The sequence below is a fragment of the Arachis hypogaea genome, chromosome 13 (assembly GCF_003086295.3).
Source record: "Arachis hypogaea cultivar Tifrunner chromosome 13, arahy.Tifrunner.gnm2.J5K5, whole genome shotgun sequence".
Classification (NCBI taxonomy): Eukaryota; Viridiplantae; Streptophyta; class Magnoliopsida; order Fabales; family Fabaceae; genus Arachis; species Arachis hypogaea.
Window position 1 is genome coordinate 85,626,483 of NC_092048.1, and position 27,926 is coordinate 85,654,408.

The following is a 27,926-nucleotide window of genomic DNA, read 5'->3' on the forward strand; positions in this document are numbered from 1 at the left end:
GGGATAAAAATAATAAACATTGAAACATGAGCATGTAACATCAAAAGTGGGAAGATATGGGAAAATAGGTAAAGAAGCTTTGCTTTAGAAAGTATGTATGTTAGGTGAGATCTTAGACTAATTAAGGATTCACTTATTAGCTCACTTAATCCTATACATATACCCTTACCTTTACCTTGGCCCCATTACAACCTTTACTAAAGACCTCATGTTTTTTGGTATGTCTATATTCTATAATTGTTGATTGGTTAGATGAAGAACAAAGTTATAGAAAGTAAGGATAAAAAGAAGAATAGAGTGATTAACCCAATAAACACTGAGTGACTAGAAAGTAAACACAAAATCCAGTGAGGGTTCAATAGGTCATTAACATATATCTCTGTTGAAATTATTAATTGTCTTGCAAGTTTATAAAATGTTTTTCTCTCCCATTTCAATTGTAAAGGCACTTTATCAATTATCTAAGGTTTGGCTATATATATATATGACTCCTTGAGAATGTGAATTAATTCAACTACATGCAAGCTTTATATACAAGTGAATAAAAACTAGAATTGCATGATGCATCATTCATGTAGGTAGTTGCATTTAGATTAGATTGCATTGCATGACATTCCACCACTTTAACCTTACCTTACTCTTTGTCTTGGACTTAGCATGAGGACATGCTATTGTTTAAGTGTGGAGAGGTTGATAAACCCATATTTTATGATATATTTTGTGCTTAGTTTGAGTGATTTATTCAATCCTTCACCCACTTATTCATATTAATTGCATGGTTTTACTTTCCCTTCTTTATTATGTGATGTATGTGAAAAACATGTTTCTTATGCTTTAAAATTAATTATTTTAATTACCTCTATTTCCATTCGATGCCGTGATTAGTGTGTTGAGTAGTTTCAGATCTTCTAAGGCAGGAATGACTTAAAGGATGGAAAGGAAACATACAAAAATGGTAGGAAAGCACAAAATGGAGTTTTTGGAGAAACTGGCAGCCACGCGATCGCATGGACGACGCGGCCGCATGCTAAGCACGAAGAAGCAGCGACGCAGCCGCATTACTGACGCGACCGCGCGCCTTAAGTAGAACACATATGACACGGTCGCATGACTGACGTGACCGCGTCACAAGGAAAAACTCCGAATGACGCGACCGCATGACCCACGCAGACGCGTGACAGAGGCCACGCACCAAAAATTGCAGAAAATGCTGCCAGCAAATTCTGAAGCCCTTTTTGGCCCAAATCCATGTCCAGAAGGCATAGACCAGAGGTTATGAAGTGGGGGAATGCATCCATTCAAGGAGAATCTCCACTTTAGTTAGTTTTCATGATTTAGATTTAGTTTAGAGAGAGGTTCTCTCCTCTCTCTTCTCTCTTAGGATTAGGATTTAGGATTTCTCTTAGTTTTAGGAGTGACTCTCGATCCCAGGTTCAATGTTCTTTTACTTTATATTTATCTCTTACTTTCAGATACTTTAATGCTTATATTAGTTATGTTGCTTATTTGGCTTATGCTATATTCATGTTACAGATTACTCTTTTGAATTAATGTTATTTGAGGTATTTTAGTTTAATATTGCTTTCTCTTATTTACATTATTGTTATTCCCATCTGAAGACATTTTTATTCCAGTAGATTTACTTTCCTCCCTTTTGGTCTTGGTTAAGAAATCAGTAATTCAAGAGTTATCAAACTCAAACATGAATGGTAATTGTTATCTTTGTTAATTGAATTGAACTTCAATAATCCCAATCTTTCCTTAGGAAATAAATAGGATTCGAAGATCAACCAATTAATCCCTTGACCTTCCTTTATCTTAGTAAAGGTTAACAAAGTGGAATTAAGATTCAATTCTCATCATCATTGATAAGGATAACTAGGATAGGACCTCTAATTTCTCATACCTTGCCAAAAGTTTATTTACAGTCATTTATTTATTTTACTTGCCATTTAAATTACTTGTTCTTTATTTACTTTAATTGCTAATTAAACTATTCACTACTCATTCTCAAAACCCCAATTTACAATCTCCATAACCAATAATAAGAACATACTTCCCTGCAGTTCCTTGAGAAGACGACCCGAGGTTTAAATACTTCGGTTATCAATTTCAAAGGGGTTTGTTACTTGTGACAACCAAAACATTTGTACGAAGGGATTTTTGTTGGTTTAGAGACTATATCTACAACACGACTGTTTTTATGAAATTCTTTACCACCATAAAATCCTAACATCACTCTTCCTGTGGATTTAAAGCAGAGCTTATGATCACTAGAAAAGTGTCACCTTCTTCCAGAAATGCATATTTCAGGGATGGTAGTAATGGTTTGAGCTCGGGTTTTGGAGTTTTTTCCTCTTCCTGAGGAATTTCCAGAGGCTTTTTTATCTCCTCTAAATCCTCCAAATCAGGCTGAGCATCTTTAAAGATGTCTTCTAGCTCTGATTCGAGACTCTCAGCCATGTTGATCTCCTCTACCAAAGAGTCAATAAGATCAACTTTCATGCAGTCTTTTGGTGTGTCTGGATGCTGCATGGCTTTGACAGCATTTAACTTGAACTCATCCTCATTGACTCTCAGGGTTACTTCCCCCTTTGGACATCAATGAGAGTTCATCCAGTTGCTAGGAAAGGACTTCCTAGACTGAGAGTAGCACTCTTGTGCTCCTCCATTTCCAGCACTACAAAGTCAGTGGGAAAGGCGAATGGCCCAACCATGACAATCATGTCTTCACTTACGCCTGATGGGTATTTAATGGAGCCATCAGCAAGTTGGAGACATATCCTGGTTGGTTTGACTTTTTCAGATAAACCAAGCTTTCTGATAGTGGATGCAGGTATTAGGTTGATGCTTGCCCCAAGATCACATAAAGCTGTCTTGGTGCAATCACCCTCTAATATGCATGGTATCATAAAGCTCCCAGGATCTTTAAGGTTTTCTGGGAAGCTTTTCAGAATGACTGCACTGCATTCCTCTGTGAGGAGAACTCTTTCAGTTTCTCTCCAATCCTTCTTATGACTCAAGATCTCTTTCATGTACTTGGCATAAGAGGATATTTGCTCAAGTGCCTCTGCAAACGGAATCTTTATTTCAAGAGTCCTGAGGTAGTCTGCAAAGCGAGCAAATTGCTTATCCTGCTCCTCTTGGCAGAGTTTTTGAGGATAAGGCATCTTGGCTTTGTATTCCTCAACCTTGGTTGCTGCAGGTTTATTTCCTACAGAAGTGGTTGGAGAAGCCTTTTTAGAGAGGTTCTTATCAGCACTTGTGTGTGTCTGATCCCTCACTGGCGTTTGAATACCAGGGTCGGAAGCTTGATTGGCGTTGGACGCCAACTTCCTACCTGTTTCTGGTGTTTGAACGCCAGAACTGAGCTTCCATTGGGCGTTTGACGCCAGCTCCTTGCCTGTTCCTGGAGTTTGAATGCCAGAACTGCACGTGGGTTGGGTGTTTAACGCCAACCTTGCATCATTTTCTGGCGTTTGAACGCCAGAGTTGTTCCTCTCTGGGCCCTTACTGTCCTCAGAAGAATTTTGGATAATATTTTGCTCATCCTCTGTCAGTTGTTCTTTCCTTGGGTTTTCTGCTGCTCTGAAGTGAGGTATTTAATGTTTTCCCACTTCTTAATTGAACTGCATGGCACTCTTCTGTTATCTGCTTTGATAATTGCTGTTTTGTCTGATTCAATTGTGCTTCCATATTTTTATTAGCATTTTTAGTGTCTTGTAGCATCTCCTTGAATTCTGCTAGCTGTTTTATTAGAAAGCACAATTGTTGATTGAGTTCAGCAACTTGTTCCGGAGGACCAAGTTCAGTAGACACTACTTTGGCTTCTTCTTTTATGGAGAACCCATTACTTATGTACAGATGCTGGTTTCTAGCAACTATATCAATAAGCTCTTGAGCCTCTTCAACAGTTTTCCTCATGTGTATAGATCCACCAGCTGAGTGGTCTAGGGACATCTGAGCTCCTTCTGTAAGCCCATAGTAGAAGATGTCTAACTGCACCTACTCTGAAAACATTTCAGAGGAGCATTTCCTTAGCATCCCTCTGTACCTTTCCCATGCATTATAAAGGGATTCATCATCCTCTTGTTTAAAGCCTTGGATGTCCAGCCTTAGCTGTGTCATCCTTTTCGGAGGGAAATATTGATTCAGGAATTTGTCTGATAATTGTTTCTATGTCCTTATACTTGCTGTGGGTTGGTTATTTAACCACCTTTTAGCTTGATCTTTTACAGCAAATGGAAACAGTAACAGTCTGTATACATCCTGATCTACCTCCTTGTCACGTACTGTGTTAGCAATTTGCAAGAATTGTGCCAGAAAATCAGTAGGTTCTTCTTGTGGAAGACCGGGATACTGACAGTTTTGCTGCACCATGACAATGAGCTGAGGATTTAGCTCAAAACTGCCTGCTTTGATGGGAGGTATACAGATACTACTCCCATATGCAGCAGTAGTGGGATTACCATATGACCCCAGAGTCCTTCTGGACTGTTCATTTCCACTTAGATCCATGATGGATAAAATAGAATTGATATGAATTGCAAAGAAAATATATTTTTAATTTTTTATTTTATTTAAGTAGAATAAACAAAATTATTAAGATAATTAAAAATAATAAGATAAAATAAAAATAGAATAATTAGAAATTAGAATGAAAATTTCAAAAACTTAAAGAAAAGATAAATTTGAAAGTGAGAATAATTGCTTAATTGAGAAGATTTGAAAAACTTTGGATATGATTTTTGAAAAAGATTTTGAATTTGAAAAGATTTGATTTTTTAAGATAAAAATCTGAATTTTTAAAAGTAATTTTCGAAACTCAATTTAAAATAAAGAGAAAAGATATTTTTGAATTTAATGAGGAAAGAGAAAAATAATAAAATGACATAAGACTTAAAGTTTTTAGATCTAATGCTTCTTGTTTTTCAAAAGTTTTGGAGGGAAAACACCAAAGAACACCAAACTTAAAGATTTTAAGATCGAAACACAAAGAAGCCTCAAGAACACTTTGAAGACTCACAAGAACATAAAAAGAACACCAAACTTAAAACTTTTAGAACACTAAAAATAATTTTTCAAAAATAAAATAAAAAATAACAAGATAACACCAAACTTAAAAGTTTGACATGAGATTTAGTCAAAAAAAATTATTTTTGAAAAAATTTTAAAAGGAAGATTCCCAATTATCAAGAACATAAGAATACCGCTCTAGCGAATTGAGCTATAAATTGAAAGTGTTTTAATAAAGGTATTTAACGTATAAAATATTTTAAACTTTTTTGGATAATAATAATTTGAAAATGCACAAGAAAAACAAGAAAAATCACAAAACCAGGAAAACTAAAGATCAAACAAGGAAAATAAACAACAACAACTTGAAGATTAAGAAAGAACAATGAACACAAATTCAAAAATTTAAAAGAAAATAAAATCATGCAATTGACACCAAACTTAAAATATGAAACTAAACTCAAACAGAAAAACTCAATTATCAGTTTATAAAATTTTCGAAAAATTTAAAAAGAAAAAATAAGGATTTAAAAAAAAAAGAAATTTCAACCAAAAACAATAATAGAAGACTCTAAACCAAAAAGAAAAATTTTTCCTAATCTAAGCAACAAAATAAACCGTCAGTTGTCCAAACTCGAACAATCCCCGACAACGGCGCCAAAAACTTGGTGCACGAATTGTAAATCACACTTTTCACAACTCGTACCACTAACCAGCAAGTGCACTGGGTCGTCCAAGTAATACCTTACATGAGTAAGGGTCGAATCCCACGGAGATTGTTGGTTTGAAGTAATCTATGGTTATCTTGTAATTCTTAGTCAGGATATCAATTATAATTATCATTTTGGATTGCGAAAAATAAAAGAGCATGAATTAAATACTTGTTATGCAGTAATGGAGAATATGTTGGAGTTTTGGAGATGCTTTCTCTTCTGAATCTCTGCTTTCCCCCTGTCTTCTTCTTCACGCATGCAAGGTTCCTCCTATGGCAAGCTGTGTGTTGGTGGATCACCGTTGTCAATGGCTACCATCCGTCCTCTCAGTGAAAATGGTCCAGGTGGGCTATCACCGCACGGCTAATCATCTGTCGGTTCTCACTCATGCTGGAATAGGATCCATTGATCCTTTTGCGTCTGTCACTACGCCCAACCCTTGTGAGTTTGAAGCTCATCACAGTCATTCAATCCTTGAATCTTACTTAGAATACCACAGACAAGGTTTAGACTTTCCGGATTCTCAAGAATGCTGCCAATGGATTCTAGCTTATACCACGAAGATTCTGATTAAGGAATCCAAGAGATACTCATTCAATCGAAGGTAGAACGGAGGTGGTTTTCAGTCACGCGTTCATAGGTTGAGAATGGTGATGAATGTCACGGATCATCACATCCATCATATTGAAGTGCGAATGAACATCTTAGATAGAAACAAGTGTGTTTGAATAGAAAACAGAAATAATTGCATTAATTCATCGAGACACAGCAGAGCTTGTCACCCCCAACAATGGAGTTTAGAGACTCATGCCGTCAAAGAGTACAAAGTTCAGATCTAAAATGTCATGAGGTGCAAAATAAATCTCTAAAAGTTGTTTAAATACTAAACTAGTAACCTAGGTTTACAGAAAATGAGTAAACTAAGATAGATAGTGCAGAAATCCACTTCTGGGGCCCACTTGGTGTGTGCTGGGGCTGAGACTTGAGCTTTACACGTGCCTAGGCTATTTCTAGAGTTAAACGCCATGTTGTAACCTGTTTCTGGCGTTTAACTCCAACTTGTAACCTGTTTTTGGCGTTTAACGCCAGAATGCAACATGGAACTGGCGTTGAATGCCAGTTTACATCATCTATCCTTGAGCAAAGTATGAACTATTATATATTGCTGGAAAGCACTGGATGTCTACTTTCCAACGCAATTGAGAGCGTACCAATTGGAATTTTGTAGCTCCAAAAAATTCATTCCGAGTGCAGGGAGGTCAGAATCCAATAGCATCAGCAGTCCTTTTTCAGCCTGAATCAGATTTTTGCTCAACTCCCTCAATTTCAGCCAGAAAATACCTGAATTACAGAAAAATACACAAACTCATGGTAAAGTCCAGAAATATGAAATTTTCCTAGAAACTAATAAAAATATACTAAAAGCTAACTAAAACATACTAAAAACTACATGAAATTAACCCCAAAAAGCGTATAAAATATCCGCTCATCAGGTATTTTTATTTTATGTTTAAAGCTTTTTATTTTAATTTTCGAAAAATTCAAAATAAAAATGTTGTTCAAAATTTTTAAGAATGAATTCTAGAGTTTCATGAGATATGTTGAAGCTTGGCTGGCTGTTAAGCCATGTCTAATATTTTGGACCGAGGCTTTCATATAAAGCTTGGCTGGCTATTTAGCCATGTCTAAATTTTTGGATCGAAATTTTAGACTAACATTGCATGATTCCTGAAATTCTTATAAAAAATTTTGAATTTCTTACTTTTCTTTTTTTTAAAAATAATTTTCGAAAAATACAAAAAAAATTAATAAATCATAAAAACCAAAAATTTTGTGTTTCTTGTTTGAGTCTTGTGTCCAATTTTAAGTTTGGTGTCAATTGCATTCTTTTAATTTTCTTAAAATTTTTGAAAATTCATGCATTGTGTTCTTCTTTGATCTTCAAGTTGTTCTTGATGATTTTCCTTGTTTGATCTTTAAATTTTCTTGCCTTGTGTCTTTTTTTGTTTTTCATATGCATTCTTGAATTATTAGTGTCTATAGATTAAAAATTTCTAAAGTTGGTGTCTTGCATGTTTTTCTTTTCTTAAAAATTTTTAAAAATATGTTCTTGATGTTCATCATGATCTTAAGGTGTTCTTGGTGTTCATCTTGACATTCAAAGTGTTCTTGCATGCATTATGTGTTTTGATCTTAGTTTCTTATGTTTTGTGTCTGTTTGTTGTTTTTCTCTTTCCTCATTAATTTCAAAAATCAAAAAAATATCTTTTTCTTATTTTACTCATAATTTTCGAAATTTTAGATTGATTTAGTCAAAACTTTTCAAAATTTAGTTGTTTCTTGTTAGTCAAGTCAAATTTCAATTTAAAAATTCTATCTTTTCAAATCTTTTTCAAAAATCAAATCTTTTTCATTTTTCTTTCCTGTTTTTCGAAAATTTTAAAATTGATTTTCAAAATCTTTTTCTTATTTTTGTTTCATATTTTCGAATTTATTACTAACATTTAATATTTTGATTCAAAAATTTTCAAGTTGTTACTTGCCTATTAAGAAAGGATCAATCTTTAAATTCTAGAATAATATCTTTTAGTTTCTTGTTAGTCAAGTAATCAACTTTAATTTCAAAAATCAAATCTTTTTAATCTCCTTTTCAAATCTTTTTCAAAATAAATTTCAATCATATCCTTCAATCATATCTTTTTCAAAACTTAATTTCAAAATCTTTTTCTAACTTCTTATCTTTTCAAAATTGATTTTCAAATCTTTTTCAATTAACTACTTGACCTTTTGTTTACTTTACTATTTCTTATCTTTTTCAAAACTACCTAACTACTTCTCTCTCTCTCATTGATTTCGAAAATCAAATAGTAAGAAAAGAAATAAAATAAAATTAGAATTTGAAGCAATTAATTTAAAAAAAAAATTTTCAAAAATCTTTTTAAGTAATTAATTTATTTAATTTTCAAGTAATTTCATTTTATTTCTCTTTTTAGATTTCGAATACTAACCAATAATTAAAATAAAAACAAAAATATTTTCCTTTTATTTTAATTTAAAATTCGAATTCTCTCTCTCTCATCTCTTTCTATTTATTTATTTATTTACTAACACTTCTCTTCTTCTTATAATTCGAACTCTCTCTCCCTCTCTGTGTTCGAATTCTTCATCTTCTCTCTTCTTCATTCTGCCCTTCTATTCTTCTACTCACATAAAGGAATCTATATACTGTGACATAGAAGATTCCTATTCTTTTCTGTTCCCTTCTTTTTCATATGAGCAGGAGCAAGGATAAGAACATTCTTGTTGAAGCTGATCCGGAACCTGAAAGGACTCTAAATAGAAAGCTAAGAGAAGCTAAGACACAACACTCTGGAGAGGACCTAACAGAATTTTTCAAAAAAGAAGAAGAGATGGCCGAACCCAACAATAATGGTGGAGATGCAAGGAAGATGCTTGGTGACTTTATTGCACCCTCTTCTGACTTCTGTGGAAGGAGCATCTCAATTCCTGCAATTGGAGCAAACAACTTTGAGCTTAAGCCTCAATTAGTTTCTCTGATGCAGCAGAATTGCAAGTTTCATGAACTTTCATTGGAAGATCCTCATCAGTTCTTAGCTAAATTCTTCCAAATCTGTGACACTGTTAAGACCAATGCGGTTAATCCTGAGGTCTACAGACTTATGCTTTTCTCCTTTGTTGTAAGAGACAGAGCTAGGACATGGTTGGACTCACAACCTAAAGATAGCCTGAACTCTTGGGAAAAGTTGGTCAATGCTTTCTTGGCCAAATTCTTTCCACCTCAAAAGTTAAGCAAGCTTAGAGTGGAAGTCCAAACCTTCAGACAAAAAGAAGGTGAATCCCTCTATGAAGCTTGGGAAAGATACAAGCAATTGATCAGTAGGTGTCCTTCTGACATGTTTTCAGAATGGAGCATCATATGTATATTCTATGATGGTCTGTCTGAATTGTCCAAGATGTCATTAGACCACTCTGCTGGAGGATCTCCTCATCTGAAGAAGACGCCTGCAAAAGCCCAGGAACTCATTGAAATGGTTGTAAATAACCAGTTCATGTACACTTCTAAAAAGAATCCTATGAATAATGGGACAACTCAGAAGAAAGGAGTTCTTGAGATTAATACTCTGAATGCAATATTGGCTCAGAACAAAATATTGACTCAGCAAGTCAATATAATTTTTTAGAGTCTGTCTGGAATGCAAGATGCATCAGGCAGTACTAAGGAAGCTTCCTCTGAAGAAGAAGCTTATGCCCTAAAAATCCTTGAATGGATGAGGTGAATTACATGGGAGAATCCTATGGAAACACCTATAATCCTTCATGGAGGAATCATCCAAATTTCTCATGGAAGGATCAACAGAAGCCTAATCAAGGCTTCAGTAACAATAATGGTAGGAGAAATAGGTTTGGAAATAGCAAACCTTTTCCATCATCTTCTCAGCAACGGACAGAGAATTCTAAGCAGAGCCACTCTGACTTAGCAACTGTAGACTCTGATCTATCTAAGACCACTCTCAGTTTCATGACTGAAGCAAGGTCCTCCATTAGAAATTTGGAGGCACAAGTGTGTTAGCTGAGTAAAAGAGTTATTGAAATCCCTCCTAGTACTCTCCCAAGCAATACAGAAGAGAATCCAAAAAGAGAGTGCAAGGCCATAAATATAACCCACATGGCCGAACCTAGTGAGAAGAAAAGGCAGTGATTTCCAGTGAGGAAGACCTTAATCGACGTCCACTGGCCTCCAAGGAGTTCCCTAATGAGGAACCAAAGGAATCTGAGGCTCATATAGAGACCATAGAGATTCCACTAAACTTACTGTTGCTATTCATAAGCTCTGATGAGTATTCTTCCTCTAAAGAGGATGAAGATATTATTGAAGAGCAAGTTTCTCAATATCTAGGAGCAATCATAAAGCTGAATGCCAAGTTATTTGGTAATGAGACTTGGGAGGATGAACCCCCATTGCTCATCAATGAACTAAATGATCTAGTTCAACTGAAATTACCTCAGAAGAAACAGGATCCTGGAAAGTTCTTAATACCTTGTACCATAGGCACCATGACCTTTGAGAAGGCTCTGTGTGACCTGGGGTCAGGGATAAACCTCATGCCCCTCTCTGTAATGGAGAAACTAGGGATCTTTGAGGTGCAAGCTGCAAGAATCTCACTAGAGATGGCAGACAATTCAAGGAAATAGGCTTATGGACTTGTAGTGGATGTCTTGGTGAAGGTTGAAGGCCTGTACATCCCTGCTGATTTTATAATCCTAGACACTGGGAAGGATGAGGAAGAATCCATCATCCTAGGAAGACCCTTCCTAGCCACAGCAAGAGCTGTGATTGATGTGGACAGAGGAGAGCTAATCCTTCAATTGAATGAGGACTACCTTGTTTTTAAGGCTCAAGGATCTTCTTCTGTAACCATGGAGAGGAAGCATGAAAAGCTTCTCTCAATACAGAGTCAAACAGAGCCCCCACACTCAACTTCTAAGTTTCGTGTTGGGAGGCCATCATTAAGCTCTAAATCTCTGTGAAGCTCTCTAAGAGCTCACTGTCAAGCTATTGACATTAAAGAAGCGCTTGTTGGGAGGCAACCCAATGTTATTTAATTATATTTATTTGTTTTCCATTGTTATTTTATGTTTTCTTTAGGTTGATGATCATGTGAAGTCACAAAAACAACTGAAAAATCAAAAACATAATGAAAAACAGCATCAAAAATAGCACACCCTGGAGGACAAGCTTACTGGCATTTAAACGCCAGTAAGGATAGCAGAATGGGCGTTAAACGCCAGAATGGGCAGCACTCTGGGCGTTTAACGCCAGAAAGGGCTGTCTGGCATCTGGCTGGCATTAAACGCCAGAAATGGGCATCTGGCTGGCGTTTAACGCCAGAAATGGGCATCTGGCTGGCGTTTAACGCCAGAAATGGGCAGCAGACTGGCATTTAACGCCAGGAAAGGTAGTAGAGCTGGCGTTAAATGCCAGATTTGGCACACAATGGGCGTTTAAACGCCAGAATGGTGCAGGGACTCGAATTCCTTGACACCTCAGGATTTATGGACCCCACAGGATCCCCACCTACCCCACCTCTTCTTCTCTCCTCTTCACACCTTTCCATAACACTCTTCCCCAAACACCCCTCACCTATCACATCCTACCCTCTTCCCTAAACACCCCTCACCTATCAAATCCTACCCTCTTCCCAACAACCTCTTCACTACTCACATCTATCCATCATTAAACCCCACCTACCTCACCATTCAAATTCAAACCATTTCCCTCCCAAACCCAACCCCTCATACACGGCTACACTCTATCCCTTACCCTATAAATACCCCTCCTTACCACCTTCATTTTCACACATCATACACACTACTACCCCCTTGGCTGAACCACTCACCTCTCTCCATCTCCTCCATTTCTTCTTCTTCTGCTCTTTTCTTTCTTCTTTTGCTCGAAGACGAGCAAACCTTTTAAGTTTAGTGTAGAAAAAGCTCTGCTTTTCTATTTTTCCATAACCACTAATGGCACCTAAGACCGGAGAAACCTCTAGAAAGAAGAAAGGGAAGGCAATTACTTCCACCTCTGAGTCATGGAAGATGGAGAGATTCATCTCAAAGGTCCATCAAGACCACTTCTATGAAGTTGTGGCCAAGAAAAAAGTGATCCCCGAGGTCCCCTTTAAGCTCAAAAAGAGTGAATATCTGTAGATCCAACATGAAGTTTGAAGAAGAGGTTGGGAAATCCTCACCAACCCCATTCAACAAGTTGGGATCTTAATGGTTCAAGAGTTCTATGCCAATGCATGGATCACTAAGAATCATGACCAAAGTGTGAACCCGAACCCAAAGAATTGGCTCACAATGGTTCGGGGAAATTACTTGGATTTCAGTCCGAAAAATGTGAGGTTAGCATTCAACTTGCCAATGATGCAAGGAGATCCTCACCTTTTCACTAGAAGGGTCAACTTTGATCAAAGGTTTGACCAAGTCCTTAGGAACATTTGTGTGGAAGGAGCTCAATGGAAGAGAGACTCAAGAGGCAAGCCAGTTCAACTAAGAAGGCTTGACCTTAAACCCATGGCTAGGGGATGGTTGGAGTTTATCCAATGCTCTATAATTCCTACTAGCAACCGGTCTGAAGTCACAATAGACCGGGCTATCATGATCCATAGTATCATGAATGGAGAGGAAGTAGAAGTTCATGAGATCGTATCCCTAGAACTCTACAAGGTGGCGGACAAGTCTTCCACTTTGGCAAGGTTAGCCTTCCCTCATTATGAAATCCCAGAGATGCCTCAAGGAATGCACTTTCCTCCACAAAACTATTGGGAACAAATCAACACCTCTTTAGGAGAACTGAGTTCCAACATGGGGCAACTAAGGATGGAGCACCAAGAGCACTCCATTATCCTCAATGAAATTAGAGAGGACCACAGAGCCATGAGGGAGGAGCAACAAAGGAAAGGAAGAGACATAGAGGAGCTCAAGCACTCCATAACATCTTCAAGAGAAAGAACTAGCTGCCATCACTAAGGTGGACCCATTCTTTAATTTCCTTGTTTTTATTTTTCTGTTTTTTGAATTCTATGCTTTATGTTTTGTCTATGTTTGTGTCTTTATTACATGATTATTAGTGTCTAGTGTCTATGTCTTAAAGCTATGAATGTCCTATGAATCTATCACCTTTCTTAAATGAAAAATGTTTTAATTGCAAAAGAACAAGAAATGCATGATTTCGAATTTTATCTTGAAATTAGTTCAATTATTTTGATGTGGTGGCAATACTTTTTGTTTTCTGAATGAATGCTTGAACAGTGCATATTTTTGAATTTGTTGTTTATGAATGTTATAATTGTTGGCTTTTGAAAGAATGATGAAAAAGGAGAAATGTTATTGATAATCTGAAAAATCAAAAAATTGATTCTTGAAGCAAGAAAAAGCAGTGAAATTCTTGTAGAAAAAAAAATTTAATTAGCGAAAAAAAAGAGAGAAAGAAAAAGAAAAAAGCAAGCAGAAAAAGCCAATAGCCCTTTAAACCAAAAGGCAAGGGTAAAATAAAAAGGATCCAAGGCTTTGAGCATTAATGGATAGGAGGGTCCACAGGAATAAAATCCTGGCCTAAGCGGCTAAACCAAGCTGTCCCTAACCATGTGCTTGTGGCGTGAAGGTGTCAAGTGAAAAGCTTGAGACTGAGCAGTTAAAGTCGTGGTCCAAAGCAAAAAGAGTGTGCTTAAGAGTTCTGGGCACCTCTAACTGGGGACTCTAGCAAAGCTAAGTCACAATCTGAAAAGTTTCACCCAGTTATGTGTCTGTGGCATTTATGTATCCAGTGGTAATACTGGAAAACAAAATGCTTAGGGTCACGGCCAAGACTCATGAAGTAGCTGTGTTCAAGAATCAACATACTGAACTAAGAGAATCAATAACACTATCTGAAATCTAACTTCCTATGGATGCCAATCATTCTGAACTTCAAAGGATAAAGTGAGATGCCAAAACTGTTCAGAAGAAAAAAGGCTACTAGCCCCGCTCATCTAATTGGGACTAAAATCATTGATAAGTTTGGAATTCATTGTATATTCTCTTATTTTTATCCTATTTTGCTATTAGTTGCTTGGGGACAAGCAACAATTTAAGTTTGGGGTTGTGATGAGCGGATAATTTATACCCTTTTTGGCATTATTTTTTAATAGTTTTTAGTAGGTTTTAGTTACTTTTTATTATATTTTTCTAAGTTTTTATTCAAAAATCATATTTCTGGACTTTACGATGAGTTTGTGTGTTTTTCTATGATTTTAGGTATTTTCTGGATGAAATTGAGGGACCTGAGCAAAAATCTTATTCAGAGGCTGAAAAAGGACTACAGATGCTGTTGGATTATGACCCTCCTACACTCAAAGTGAATTTTCTGGAGTTACAGAAGCCCAATTGGCACGCTCTTAATTGCGTTGGAAAGAAGACATCCTGGGCTTTCAAGTAATATATAATAGTCTATACTTTTCCTGAGATTTGATGGCCCAAACTGGCGTTCAAATTCAGTCTAAAACATCTTGGCGTAAAACGCCCAAACTGGCACCAGAATTGGAGTTAAATGCCCAAACTGGCACCAAAGCTGGCGTTTAACTCTAGAAAAAGCCTAAGCACGAAAACATTTCAATGTTCAGCCCAAGAACACACCAAGTGGGCCCCAGAAGGGAATTTCTACACTATCTGCACTTAGTTACTCATTTTCTGTAAACCTAGATTACTAGTTTAGTATAAAAACTACTTTTAGTTATTTATTTAAGAGTCTTTTGACTATCTTTTGGAACATATGTAATCATAGACTATCATTTGGGAGGCTGGCCTCACGGCCATGCCTAGACCTATTTCACTTATGTATTTTCTACGGTGGAGTTTCTACACCCCATAGATTAAGGTGTGGAGCTCTGCTATTCTTCATGAATTAATGCAATTACTACTATTTTTCCTTCAATTCACGCCTACTTCTTCTCCAAGAAATACTCTTGTTCTTAATTCAGTTAAGTCAGAATGAAGAGGTGACCCGTGACAATCATCCAATCTTCATTACTCGCTTAGCCAAGATCACGTGCCTGACAACCACAAAGCGATCTACATGATGTTCAACGTAGTCATTGGACGACAGCTGGAGTATATGATGCCAAGGCATCTTAGGCTAGTTGCACTAGTATTTTTCTGTTAGTTTTAGTGGTTTTATGCATTTTCTTGAGCTTAAAGTAACCAAGAATGGTTAAAAGAATAACAAAGCAATGAACCATCCAAACAATATGATTTTGATGCAAATTCCATGAGTTTTAGTTATATTACTTGAATGCTATGAATGGAAGATTTCTCATGAAATTTTGCAAGACTTTGATGTATTTGTTTGGATGATTTCAGGGAAGAAGAGGCTAAGCAAGGAAGCAACAAAATCAATAAAGGAAGCTTGAATATCACATGTGGAGTTTAAGTTCCAGTTTAAGCCTAAACTGGAGCTTAAATGCCAGAATCATGAAGGCTAAGAAATGCTGGAATTGAAGTTTAACCTCCAGTTTAACCTTAAACTGGAGGTTAAACGCCAGAATGAAAAGTCTCACCAAAGAAGCATTCCACGTTTAACCTCCAGTTTGACCTCAAACTGGAGGTTAAACGCCAGAATGATAATGCCACTCAGGAAGGAGTTCCACGTTTAACCTCCAGTTTAACCTTAAACTGGAGGTTAAACGCCAGAATGGGAAAAGCACCAGGGAGCCATTTCCACGTTTAAGCTCCAGTTTGACCTCAAACTGGAGCTTAAACGTGTTCGACCAAGTTTTCTCCTCCAGGGTTGCTCTCTCCATTTCCACGTTTAAGCTCCAGTTTGACCTCAAACTGGAGCTTAAACGTGTTCGACACCTCCAGGGCTACCCTTCTAAGCTTCCACGTTTAACCTCCAGTTTAACCTTAAACTGGAGGTTAAACGTGTTCGACCTCCAGGATGCCTCCTTCCATTTCCACGTTTAACCTCCAGTTTAACCTTAAACTGGAGGTTAAACGTGTTCGACCTCCAGGGCTGCCCTTCCTATATCCACGTTTAAGCTTCAGTTTAACCTTAAACTGAAGCTTAAACGTGTTCGACTACATGACTCTCCAGGGCTGCCTTCTTCCATTTCCACGTTTAAGCTTCAGTTTAACCTTAAACTGAAGCTTAAACGTGCTTCTACAAAAGGCCTCACTGGAAGTGTCTGGCGTTTAAGCTGCAGTTTAAGCTTGAACTGCAACTTAAACGCCACTCTTGGAAAAGGTTTCTGGACCAAAAATATTGTGGTTTAAGTTAGTATTTGAGCACAAACATTAACTTAAAATTATTCTGGTATGAAACCCAATTGAATATCATGGTTTATGGGATTGGGCCTGAAGGATTGATGAGTCTGAAATTTCAATTTGTTGAGTCATGTGCCATTATTTGATTATCACTAAGTTGGCTCAATGAATGTTATAGAATTTGGATCAGCAGCCTCATCAAGATTATGGATCATAAACCCAAGGCAAAAGGAAAGCAGGGAGAGGCCTCAAAGCCCAAGAAACACAACAGAAGCTCAATATAGAAAGTGTATAAATAGGATAGAATTTAAGTTAGAGAGAACTTTGGACCTTCACTTTTAGCTAGTTTTCATATCTTTGTAATTGAATTCAGAGCTATGACTCACTAAACCCCCTTTCATTGGGTTAGGGAGCTCTATTGTAATTCAATGAATCAATAATAGTTTATCTTCTTCTTCAATCTTTTCTCTTGAATTTTGTTAGAAAGCTTCTCGATCTAATTCCATTGGGTAGTTGTCTTGGGAAAGAAACTACCCATAATTGGAATCCTTCGGAACCTTGGGAAAGGAATGGAGGATTCATGCTAGAGAAGCTTTCTCACAGTGAATTGGATTGGGGTTTGGATGGATATTGTGACATGTAATCCTACCAAATTGTGGTTCATGAAACTGTGTGGTATAATCAGTGATCGAGCATCATCTCTTCTTATGAACATTTAAACCAAGGGATTGGGAATTTGTTCATTTTTAGAGAGAATTGGTGAGCCAAGGGATTGGGATCCAATCATATAAGATTGCCAAGCAAAATTCAATGAACGCATTGCTTGAGGAAGAGATAAACATGTTTTGATTCGGAGATCTCAATATCTCCTATAACCCAATGAATCCCCCAATTCTGATTACATCTTCTCTTTACATTCTGCAACTCAATTCATGCAATCACCCCCATTCCCTTTTAATTTCAGCAATTTAGTTTCTGCTCTTTAATTCATGCAATTTAAGATTCCGCCATTTCAATTTCTTGTCATTTACTTTTCCCGCCAATTTTACATTCCGCAATTCTCATCTCAATCTTGATTCCGCTCAACTAGAACACACTTCTAATCCGAATTGCTCACTCAACCAATCCTTGTGGGATTCGACCTCACTCTATTGTGAGTTTTTACTTGACGATAACCGGTGCACTTGCCGGAAGGAATTTTGCCGATCGTGCAATTTCCTAAATCGTAGCATAACTAGTTTATGCGCATCAAGTTTATGGCGCCGTTGCCGGGGATTGGTTTTCGATTGACAATTCTCCAATTGGAAGCTAACTAGATTGAGCAATTTCTCTTGCTTTGTTAATTCTGTTCAAGTTACTTGTTGAATTTTAATTTCTGCACTCGGTTACATGCTTTCTTTCTTTATGCCTTTAAATTCAAGCAACTAACTCACTGACTCACTAACTGTTTGAATTAATTCCTCAATTGCTCTAACCATACTCTTCCATTAACCAAGAGTATTTCACTTGTTTGTGCCTGTGTTGTGTTCTTGTATGACAGGTAGGAGAGGAGAGACATCAACTCCTCCGTATACCGAACCAGAGAGGACCCTTCATAGACTTAGAAGGGAAGCAAGAGGGAAGAGAGTAGTGGGAGAAGAGGAATCTGAAGGAGAATCTGAGGACAATTTTGAGGAAGCTTTAGATCTCAACATGGATAGAGAAGTTCACAACCATGAGAGAGCTGATGGAAACAATGCCATTCCTGAGAGGAGGGTTCTTAGTTCATACATAAACCCAACCTCTGGGAATTGTGGTAGCAGCATCCAGAAACCACCCATTCAGGCCAACAATTTCGAGCTCAAACCACAGCTAATATCACTTGTGGAGAATCATTGTTCATTTGGTGGAAGTGCTAATGAAGATCCCAACCAATATCTCACAAAATTCCTGAGAATTTGTGACACTGTGAAGTCCAATGGAGTCCAGGAAGATGCCTATAAACTGCTTTTGTTCCCATTTTCACTTAGGGACAAAGCAGCTAAGTGGCTGGAATCATTCCCAAGGGGGAGTCTAACAACATGGGATGAGGTGGAAAGCAAGTTTCTGGCACGTTTCTACCCCCCACAAAAGGTCAATAGGCTTCGATCTGAGGTTCAAACTTTTAGACAACAAGATGGTGAAACTCTCTACGAGGCATGGGAGAGATTCAAGGATTTGACAAGGAAATGCCCACCAGACATGTTCCATGATTGGGTGCAATTGCATATTTTCTATGATGGACTCTCTTATGAATCAAGGAAGGCTGTAGACCATTCATCAGGAGGTTCATTGAACAGGAAAAAGACTGTGGAAGAGGCCATTGAGGTGATTGAGACAGTGGCTGAGAATGAGTACTACTATGCATCAGAAAGGCACAACACTAAGGGAGTCATGGAGCTGAACCATGTTGATACAATTCTAGCCCAAAACAAGGTGTTTGCCAAGCAACTAGCAGAGCTTACCAGGCAATTAGAAACAAAGCAAGTGGCTGCAATACACACACAAGATCAAGAGGAAGTAAGCATTGAAGGAGGTGATTGGGAAGAGGCCAACTATGTGGGAAACCAACAAAGGCAATCATATGATCCACACTCCAACACTTACAACCCAGGATGGAAAAATCACCCAAACTTTGGGTGGGGGAACCAACAAACCCAACCACAAAACCACAAACCTTACAACCACAACCAACATAACAATTCCACATACCAAAACTCCAACCAAAGATCATACCAAGCCACACAAAACACTTACCCCCAACCATCATATCATGGCCAAAATAATCAACCTACCCAACTTAATCCGAACCAACAATTTCAAGATCAATTAAACCGGATAGAAGGAATGCTTGCAACCATGAGTCAAGACATAACCGAATTGAAAGCTTTTAAGGAAGAAGTAAACTCTAACCTGCAAAACCAAGGAGCTGCCATCCAGAAGCTAGAAAATCAAATTGTGTATTTGTCTAAGCAAACCCCTGGGACAAGCGCTTCTCATGCTGCCAAGGCTATTGCAAGGGAAGAATGTAAAGCCATAACCCTCAGAAGTGGAAAGAATCTGAAGGAGATCTCAAAGGAAACCACAGAGGATGAAGCAAAGGAAAATGTGAAAGAAAAAGAACAAGGACAATCTTTTACACCGTCTGCAACAAAAGAAAAAGAAAAAGAGGTCCTGAAGCCTTATACACCTAAAGCACCTTATCCTCAACGTTTGATGAAAAGTGAAAAGGATGGCCAATTCTCCAGGTTCTTGGAGATTTTCAAGAAGCTTCAAATTAACATTCCCTTTGCTGAGGCAATAGAGCAAATGCCACTATATGCAAAATTCTTAAAGGAATTGATGACCAAGAAGAGAAGCTGGAGAAATGAGGAAACTGTGTTGTTAACTGAAGAATGCAGTGCCATCATTCAGCACAAATTGCCTCAGAAATTGAAGGATCCAGGCAGTTTCCAAATCCCCTGCATCATAGGAGAAGTCATGGTGGAGAAGGCCTTGTGTGACTTAGGGGCCAGTATCAATTTGATGTCTCTAACAATGATGAGAAGAATGAAGATTGAGGAAGCCAAACCAACAAGAATGGCCCTCCAATTGGTAGATCGAACTTTTAAATTCCCTCATGGGATAGTTGAGGATTTGTTGGTGAAAGTGGGAGATTTTATATTTCCTGCTGATTTTGTGGTGTTAGATATGGAGGAAGAAGCCAAAGCTTCAATAATTCTGGGAAGACCCTTCCTGGCTACTGCTGGAGCCATCATAGATGTACAAAAGGGTGAACTCACTCTTAGACTACATGATGAGAAATTGGTGTTTAACGTATTCAAGGCAATGAGCTATCCATCAGAATCACTAAGGGAATGCATGAGGATTGATGTAGTGGACATTGCAGTACAAGAAACTTTTGAGGAAACAATAAAGGAAGTGGCAGAGGAGGAGTTCACCAAGGATATTGAAGTTAGTGACATCAAGGCTGCTGAAACAACCATGCCAAGCATGCCAGAGAGAGTGAAAGAAGAGAAGGAAGCACCAAAACCTGAGCTCAAAGCATTGCCCCCTAATCTCAAGTATGCATACTTGGGTAGTGATGAGAGTCACCCTGTTATCATTAGCTCTGCCCTGAGCCAAGAACAGGAAGAAGAATTGATCAAGGTGCTACAAACTCATCAAGATGCCATTGGATGGACCCTAGCCGATTTGAAGGGGATAAGTTCATCCATATGCATGCATAAAATCTTGTTAGAAGAGGATGCTAGACCCTCCATTCAAGCCCAGAGAAGATTGAATCCCGTCATGAAAGAAGTGGTACAAAAGGAAGTTATGAAGTTATGGCAGGCAGGGGTAATCTACCCCATTTCTGATAGCCCATGGGTTAGGCCCATCCATGTAGTTCCCAAGAAAGGTGGCATAACTGTGGTGCCAAATGAGAAGAACGAACTCATACCCACAAGAACCGTCACTGGGTGGAGGATGTGCATAGACTACAGGAAGCTCAATGAAGCCACCAGAAAGGATCATTTCCCACTTCCATTCATGGATCAGATGCTTGAAAGGCTTGCCGGACATGCTTACTATTGTTTTTTAGATGGATATTCAGTCTACAACCAAATAGTAGTTGATCCTAAAGATCAAGAGAAAACATCATTTGTTTGTCCATATGGAGTTTTTGCTTATAGACGCATGCCCTTTGGATTGTGCAATGCACCTGCCACTTTCCAAAGATGCATGCTGTCCATCTTTTCGGACATGATTGAAAAATTTATTGAGGTCTTCATGGACGATTTTTCTGTGTTTGGAGATTCTTTTCCTAGCTGCCTACACCACCTTGCCTTGGTGCTTAAGAGATGCCAAGAGACTAACCTAGTATTAAACTGGGAAAAGTGTCATTTCATGGTCACAGAAGGAATAGTCCTTGGCCACAAAATCTCTAATAGAGGCATTGAGGTGGACAGAGCTAAGGTGGAACTCATTGAAAAATTACCTCCACCAAGTAATGTAAGGGCAGTTAGGAGTTTTTTGGGACACGCTGGTTTTTACAGAAGGTTTATTAGAGACTTTTCTAAAATAGCCAAACCTTTGAGTAACTTGCTTGTCTCTGATACACCCTTTGTATTTGATAAAAATTGCATGCTAGCCTATGAACTTTTGAAGCAAAAACTTTCCTCTGCACCTATCATTGCCCCACCTGATTGGAACTTACCTTTTGAACTGATGTGTGATGCATCAGACCTTGCTATTGGGGCAGTGTTAGGACAAAGGAAAGACAATTTGGTACATGTGATTTATTATGCCAGTAAAGTCTTGAATGATAACCAAAGGAATTACACAACCACTGAAAAAGAACTCTTGGCAATAGTCTTTGCATTTGACAAATTTAGATCCTATCTCATTGGATCTAAAGTCATTGTCTTCACTGATCATTCAGCTTTAAAATACTTACTTGCTAAACAAGAATCCAAACCAAGACTTATTAGATGGGTTCTTTTGTTGCAGGAATTTGACATTGAAATCAAAGACAAGAAGGGTGTAGAGAACAAGGTGGCAGACCATTTATCAAGAATACCATGTGAAGAAGGAAGCGCACAAAGCACACATATAAATGAGTGCTTTCCTGATGAACAACTCATGGTAATTCACAAAGCACCCTGGTTTGCAGACATAGCAAACTTCAAGGCCACTGGGAGTTTACCGTTGGAATTTAACAAACATCAAAGGAAGAAATTGGTAAATGATGCCAAATACTTCATCTGGGACGAACCATACTTGTTCAAAAAATGTTCTGATGGCATACTCAGAAGATGCATATCCGAGGAAGAAGGAAGGGAAGTCTTATGGGACTGCCATGGCTCCACTTATGGAGGACATTTTGCAGGAGAAAGAACAGCAGCTAAGGTGTTGCAGTGTGGTTTTTATTGGCCCACTATCTTCAAAGATGCAAAAGAATTAGTGAAGCACTGCCATGAATGCCAGAAAGCGGGGAACCTGCCAAGAAGAAATGAAATGCCACAACAATTCATTCTGGAACTTGAATTGTTTGATGTATGGGGGATAGATTTCATGGACCCTTTCCCTCCTCATACTCAAATAATTACATTCTTGTGGCAGTAGACTATGTCTCCAAATGGGTTGAAGCAATAGCAACTCCAACCAATGATAATAAGGTAGTCATGAACTTCCTCAGAAAACACATTTTTTGCCGTTTTGGGGTTCCAAGAGCAATCATCAGTGATGGAGGAAGCCACTTCTGCAACAAACCATTAGAGGCATTGCTTCTAAAATATGGAGTCAAACACAAGGTAGCCACACCATACCATCCACAGACAAGTGGGCAAGCCGAAATATCTAACAGAGAACTCAAAAGGATCCTGGAAAAGACTGTGGGAACTTCAAGGAAGGACTGGTCGATTAAGCTAGATGATGCTCTTTGGGCATATAGGACAGCTTTCAAAACACCAATTGGAATGTCTCCTTACCAACTAGTATATGGAAAAGCTTGCCATTTGCCACTGGAGTTGGAGCACAAGGCATACTGGGCCTTGAAACTTTTGAACTTGGACAACAAAGCTGCTGGAGAAAGAAGGATGTTGCAAATTCAAGAGTTGGAAAAATTCAGAGCGGAAGCTTATGAGAATGCCAAAATTTACAAAGAAAGAGCAAAGAAGAAGCATGACAGCAACATAGCCCCAAGGAAATTTGAAGAAGGACAAAAAGTATTGCTCTACAATTCTAGGCTGAAGCTATTTCCAGGGAAGCTAAAATCAAGGTGGTCTGGACCATTCCTTGTCACCAAGGTCTCCAAATATGGACAAGTAGAAATCATGGAAGAAAAGTCACAACGAACCTTCATTGTGAACGGTCAAAGACTCAAACATTACTTGGGAGATGTGGATGAGAAGGACAAAGTTAAATATCACCTCAACTGAGGAAGCTGACCGTCAAGCTAATGACGTTAAAGAAGCGCTTGTTGGGAGGCAACCCAACCTGAGGTAATACCCTTTTGCTGTTTCTTTTATTTGTTTCAATAAAGAGGGTGAAGTAGTTCTGTGCATTGCAAAGAATTAAGTTTGGTGTTTCACACCAAACAATGAATTCGTGGATCAATAATTCAAAGGAGAATGTGTGACTCTAAGTTTGGTGTTCCACCATAAAGATCAACTGAACACAACAACCTTTTGAATTATATGAGAGGAACAACCATTCTAAGCAGTCACAGAAATGCTTAAAACCCTCAGCAGCAACTTCATTCCAAAGAGAACTCAAGGATTCAAAGCACAGAGAAGTAAGTGGGAGACTAAGTTTGGTGTTCACACACCAACTTAAGACTCAGATACTTACCCACACATAGTTGAGCTAACCACTCAAGTGCTTGAGATGCAAGCAACTTCATCACTCTTTGCAGGAAAGGAAACAAGGATTTTAAAGCATGAAGCAACATTTAGGAGAAGAAGGGAAATCAAATTGTTTCCTGGAAAAAAAAGAGAAAACAAGGAATTTCACAAGGTGGTATTGTTCCTTGATAATTCTTTAAAAAAAGGGCAAACAAAAGCATGCTTGTTCTGGTTTAAACTGTAAATGTTGAATCTTTCTGGAATGAGAAAGTTTTTAGTATATTTGTCTGTTTATTGCTTTGAATAAAGTGAATGCCTAGATGTTTGGATATAACTCCACCTTCTTAAACAAATGCTTGCCATGCTTGTTCTGTTTCCGAAAATAAAAGAAAAGTTTGAACAAAAGTAACTTGGCTCAATTAGTGACAAATCAAGTAGAATTAAGTGGTGGTATGCATGCTTGATTGTTTAGTCAGATCACTGGAAATAGAGTGTAGAATTATCATTTTTATGTAGAAATTGAAAACTGTCTATGGATCTTGATGAATAAATGTCTTTGGCCATGAAAAAGAAAGAAAAGGAAGAAGAAAAAGCCACTGAAAAAGGGCAACCAAAAAGAAAAAAATTGAGAAAATAAGCTAGGCACCAATGGTTTGAACTTCTGAGACAAATGCCTGTGGTGTTCATGTATTAAGGATATGCTTGGATGAATAGGTTCTGAGGAGTGTTTCAACACTTGGTAACTTGGGTTAACTAACCCGGGATTATCAACCAAAAGTCCATTATCAAGAGCAACCTAAATACAAAACATTTAGTCACACAAAGAGGTGCTGGGCACCAATGTCTCAAGAAGAAATGTGAACTAAAATGCCTAAAGTGGATATGTGTAGTGCACTGATAAGAAAAAGAAAATGCCAAAGGCTGGTGCAACACATGACACTAAGCAAACAAGGAGCAAAAGAAGCTCTAAGAAAAAGAAAAGAAAAACAAAGAAGAGAAAAGTGCCAAGGACATAAGAATAACAAGAGGCCATAGCAGTGTTTGATGGATGCAATGAAAAAGTGATAATCTTACCTGATAAGAATGAAAAAAAGTGATGCTGCAACTTTCTGCATAAAACCCTTCTGAGGAACTTCAAATGCTTGCTAATATAGCCAATGTAATTGCTTTCTGTTTCATACTTTCTTCTTAAATAACTCAGGACTTGCTTAGGGACAAGCAAGTATTAAGTTTGGTGTTGTGATGCCAAGGCATCTTAGGCTAGTTGCACTAGTATTTTTCTGTTAGTTTTAGTGGTTTTATGCATTTTCTTGAGCTTAAAGTAACCAAGAATGGTTAAAAGAATAACAAAGCAATGAACCATCCAAACAATATGATTTTGATGCAAATTCCATGAGTTTTAGTTATATTACTTGAATGCTATGAATGGAAGATTTCTCATGAAATTTTGCAAGACTTTGATGCATTTGTTTGGATGATTTCAGGGAAGAAGAGGCTAAGCAAGGAAGCAACAAAATCAATAAAGGAAGCTTGAATATCACATGTGGAGTTTAAGTTCCAGTTTAAGCCTAAACTGGAGCTTAAACGCCAGAATCATGAAGGCTAAGAAATGCTGGAATTGAAGTTTAACCTCCAGTTTAACCTTAAACTGGAGGTTAAACGCCAGAATGAAAAGTCTCACCAAAGAAGCATTCCACGTTTAACCTCCAGTTTGACCTCAAACTGGAGGTTAAACGCCAGAATGATAATGCCACTCAGGAAGGAGTTCCACGTTTAACCTCCAGTTTAACCTTAAACTGGAGGTTAAACGCCAGAATGGGAAAAGCACCAGGGAGCCATTTCCACGTTTAAGCTCCAGTTTGACCTCAAACTGGAGCTTAAACGTGTTCGACCAAGTTTTCTCCTCCAGGGTTGCTCTCTCCATTTCCACGTTTAAGCTCCAGTTTGACCTCAAACTGGAGCTTAAACGTGTTCGACACCTCCAGGGCTACCCTTCTAAGCTTCCACGTTTAACCTCCAGTTTAACCTTAAACTGGAGGTTAAACGTGTTCGACCTCCAGGATGCCTCCTTCCATTTCCACGTTTAACCTCCAGTTTAACCTTAAACTGGAGGTTAAACGTGTTCGACCTCCAGGGCTGCCCTTCCTATATCCACATTTAAGCTTCAGTTTAACCTTAAACTGAAGCTTAAACGTGTTCGACTACATGACTCTCCAGGGCTGCCTTCTTCCATTTCCACGTTTAAGCTTCAGTTTAACCTTAAACTGAAGCTTAAACGTGCTTCTACAAAAGGCCTCACTGGAAGTGTCTGGCGTTTAAGCTGCAGTTTAAGCTTGAACTGCAACTTAAACGCCACTCTTGGAAAAGGTTTCTGGACCAAAAATATTGTGGTTTAAGTTAGTATTTGAGCACAAACATTAACTTAAACTTATTCTGGTATGAAACCCAATTGAATATCATGGTTTATGGGATTGGGCCTGAAGGATTGATGAGTCTGAAATTTCAATTTATTGAGTCATGTGCCATTATTTGATTATCACTAAGTTGGCTCAATGAATATTACAGAATTTGGATCAGCAGCCTCATCAAGATTATGGATCATAAACCCAAGGCAAAAGGAAAGCAGGGAGAGGCCTCAAAGCCCAAGAAACACAACAGAAGCTCAATATAGAAAGTGTATAAATAGGATAGAATTTAAGTTAGAGAGAACTTTGGACCTTCACTTTTAGCTAGTTTTCATATCTTTGTAATTGAATTCAGAGCTATGACTCACTAAACCCCCTTTCATTGGGTTAGGGAGCTCTATTGTAATTCAATGAATCAATAATAGTTTATCTTCTTCTTCAATCTTTTCTCTTGAATTTTGTTAGAAAGCTTCTCGATCTAATTCCATTGGGTAGTTGTCTTGGGAAAGAAACTACCCATAATTGGAATCCTTCGGAACCTTGGGAAAGGAATGGAGGATTCATGCTAGAGAAGCTTTCTCACAGTGAATTGGATTGGGGTTTGGATGGATATTGTGACATGTAATCCTACCAAATTGTGGTTCATGAAACTGTGTGGTATAATCAGTGATCGAGCATCATCTCTTCTTATGAACATTTAAACCAAGGGATTGGGAATTTGTTCATTTTTAGAGAGAATTGGTGAGCCAAGGGATTGGGATCCAATCATATAAGATTGCCAAGCAAAATTCAATGAACGCATTGCTTGAGGAAGAGATAAACATGTTTTGATTCGGAGATCTCAATATCTCCTATAACCCAATGAATCCCCCAATTCTGATTACATCTTCTCTTTACATTCTGCAACTCAATTCATGCAATCACCCCCATTCCCTTTTAATTTCAGCAATTTAGTTTCTGCTCTTTAATTCATGCAATTTAAGATTCCGCCATTTCAATTTCTTGTCATTTACTTTTCCCGGCAATTTTACATTCCGCAATTCTCATCTCAATCTTGATTCCGCTCAACTAGAACACACTTCTAATCCGAATTGCTCACTCAACCAATCCTTGTGGGATTCGACCTCACTCTATTGTGAGTTTTTACTTGACGATAACCGGTGCACTTGCCGGAAGGAATTTTGCCGATCGTGCAATTTCCTAAATCGTAGCATAACTAGTTTATGCGCATCAGTATACTCTCTTTGATATCTAAAACACGGACCGAGTCCATGAGATTAGTATCTTCGTGGTATAGGCTAGAACCATTGGCAGCATTCCTGAGATTCGGAAAGTCTAAACCTTGTCCGTGGTATTCCGAGTAGGATTTGGGAAGGGATGACTGTGACGAGCTTCAAACTTGTGAATGTTGGGCACAGTGACAGTGTGCAAAAGGACAATGGTCCTATTCCAACACTAGCGGGAATCGACAGATGATTAGCCGTGCGGTGACAGCGCATATGGATTTGTTTTCATCCGAGAGGATCATACAGCTTGCCATGGAAGGAGGTAACGCATGGTTGGAAGAAGGCAGTAGGAAAGCAGAAGTTCAGAAGCAACAAAGCATCTCTAGACACTTATCTGAA

The 27,926-nt window shown here is 38.1% G+C and overlaps 1 non-coding gene across 1 annotated transcript; it reads right to left on the minus strand.

Annotated features, from left to right (window-relative positions):
• Positions 1-18,671: 18,671 nt before the first annotated feature.
• Positions 18,672-18,775, minus strand: LOC112740010 (small nucleolar RNA R71). Its single transcript, XR_003170946.1, has one exon. It is a non-coding gene; the product is annotated as a small nucleolar RNA R71 (small nucleolar RNA).
• Between the last annotated feature and the right edge of the window lie 9,151 nt (positions 18,776-27,926).